We start from the raw sequence: 2678 nt of genomic DNA, 5'->3' as shown, positions 1-2678 counted from the left end.
AATGTTGTAGCTATGTTTGCTATAAAGCTACCGAGAAGACTGTTGTTGTTGAAGGAGCGTCCCGTCCACTAGATTATACGTCACACTGGCAGCGTCGCCTGAACGTAAAAGACGCACATCGCCATCTGCTGACTGGAGGGGCAACGCAGTTGAGGAACCAAACGTTTATTTTTCATATATTTTATTTCACATATTTTATTTCATAAAAGTGTAATATTATATTAAGTCGTTCAAAGAGAAGCATGTGTTGATTGATTCGTTTTTAATGAGTGATAATTTAAAACTTTAGATCCGCTACATATTTACATTGATCCATAGTTCTGACATGGATCTTTTATCACAGCCAAAATGTAGTTTGTTCAATTCATCCAATGTTTCATGACTTTGTCAATCCACTTGTTCTTAATACATCTAAATCCTGGTTTTGTGTTTCTGTATCAATAAGGACTTTAAACAAATTCAAATACTTTGGAGTCATTTTGACACCAGCCAAAAGCACCTTTGATAAATAGGACATTTATTTCAAATCAGAATCAAATCACATGTATTGGTCACATACACGTGTTTAGCAAATGTTATTGCAGGTGTAGCAAAATGCTTGTGTTTCTAGCTCCGACAGTGCAGTAGTATCTAACTAAATGCTTGTGTTTCTAGCTCCGACAGTGCAGTAGTATCTAACTAAATGCTTGTGTTTCTAGCTCCGACAGTGCAGTAGTATCTAACTAAATGCTTGTGTTTCTAGCTCCGACAGTGCAGTAATCTAACTAAATGCTTGTGTTTCTAGCTCCGACACAGTATCTAACTAAATGCTTGTGTTTCTAGCTCACAGTGCAGTAGTATCTAACTAAATGCTTGTGTTTCTAGCTCCGACAGTGCAGTAGTATCTAACTAAATGCTTGTGTTTCTAGCTCCGACAGTGCAGTAGTATCTAACTAAATGCTTGTGTTTCTAGCTCCGACAGTGCAGTAGTATCTAACTAAATGCTTGTGTTTCTAGCTCCGACAGTGCAGTAGTATCTAACTAAATGCTTGTGTTTCTAGCTCCGACAGTGCAGTAGTATCTAACTAAATGCTTGTGTTTCTAGCTCCGACAGTGCAGTAGTATCTAACTAAATGCTTGTGTTTCTAGCTCCGTAGTATCTAACTAAATGTTGTGTTTCTAGCTCCGACAGTGCAGTAGTATCTAACTAAATGCTTGTGTTTCTAGCTCCGACAGTGCAGTAGTATCTAACTAAATGCTTGTGTTTCTAGCTCCGACAGTGCAGTAGTATCTAACTAAATGCTTGTGTTTCTAGCTCCGACAGTGCAGTAGTATCTAACTAAATGCTTGTGTTTCTAGCTCCGACAGTGCAGTAGTATCTAACTAAATGCTTGTGTTTCTAGCTCTAACGCTTGTGTTTCTACAGTGCAGTAGTATCTAACTAAATGCTTGTGTTTCTAGCTCCGACAGTGCAGTAGTATCTAACTAAATGCTTGTGTTTCTAGCTCCGACAGTGCAGTAATATGTAGGTTCCTCTGTAGACACGATCCATCCCACCAGAGGCTGTATCAGTGGTTTTGACCAGATAGACACCTGCAGACACACAGTATAGTGCCTCCCATGTTCTCTCCTATGATTGGACTTTCTATACCACGTATCACCTGACTGTGTACAAAACTGCCAATGATAGAAACCTCTTCCAGTGGTAGACAGTGTATTCATTAAGTATTCAGACCCCTTCACTTATTCCACATTTAGTTACGTTGCAGCTTCATTATAAAATTGAATATGTTTTTCCCTCATCAATCTACACACAAAACCCCATAATAACAAACCAAAAACAGATTTGAAATTTTTGCAAATGTATTTACTTAAGTATTCAGACCCTTTGTTATGAGACTTGAAAATTAGCTCAGACATCCTGATTCCATTGATCATCCTTGAGATGTTTCTACAACTTGATTGGAGTCCACCTGTGGTAAATTCAATAAATTAGACATGGTCAATTGTCCGTACAGTTCTGAGACAGGATTGTGTCGAGGCACAGATCTGTGGAAAGGTACCAAAAAATGTCTGCAGCATTGACGTTCCCCATGAACACAATTTTAGTGGTTCCATCATTCTTAAATGGAAGAAGTTTGGAACCACCAATACTCTTTCTAGAGCTGGCCACCCGGCCAAACTGAGAAATCGAGGAGAAGGGCCTTGGTCAAGGAGGTGAACAAGAACCCAATGTTCACACAGACAGAGCTCCAGATTTCTTATGTGGAGACGGGAGAACCTTCCAGAAGGACAACCATCTCTGCTGCACTCCACCAATCAGGCCTTAATATAGCAATGATTAAATTGTCAACATTTATTTCAATGGACAATTCTGTGAACAGTTCTGTGAAAGGTGTCGGCTAGAGATGACTTGCAGGAGCTTGCAGGGATTTGTAGTCTTGCATGTTGTCTACTTTGATGCTAATTAGCATATTTGAATCCGAGAGTAAAGAGAGACAAATATATTGATAAAAGTATTTGTATTTATTATGGATCCAATTTAGTTCCTGGCAAGACAGCAGCTACTCTTCCTGGGGGTTTAATATGGATCCCCATTAAGTACTCTTCTGCCAAGATCCCCATTAGTTCAGCAGCTACTCTTCCTGGGGTTTATTATGGATCCCCATTAGTTCCTGCCAAGGCAGCAGCTACTCTTC

Source organism: Oncorhynchus gorbuscha, unplaced genomic scaffold (genome assembly GCF_021184085.1).
Source record: "Oncorhynchus gorbuscha isolate QuinsamMale2020 ecotype Even-year unplaced genomic scaffold, OgorEven_v1.0 Un_scaffold_8467, whole genome shotgun sequence".
Taxonomy (NCBI): Eukaryota; Metazoa; Chordata; class Actinopteri; order Salmoniformes; family Salmonidae; genus Oncorhynchus; species Oncorhynchus gorbuscha.
This window is presented reverse-complemented; position numbering follows the sequence as displayed.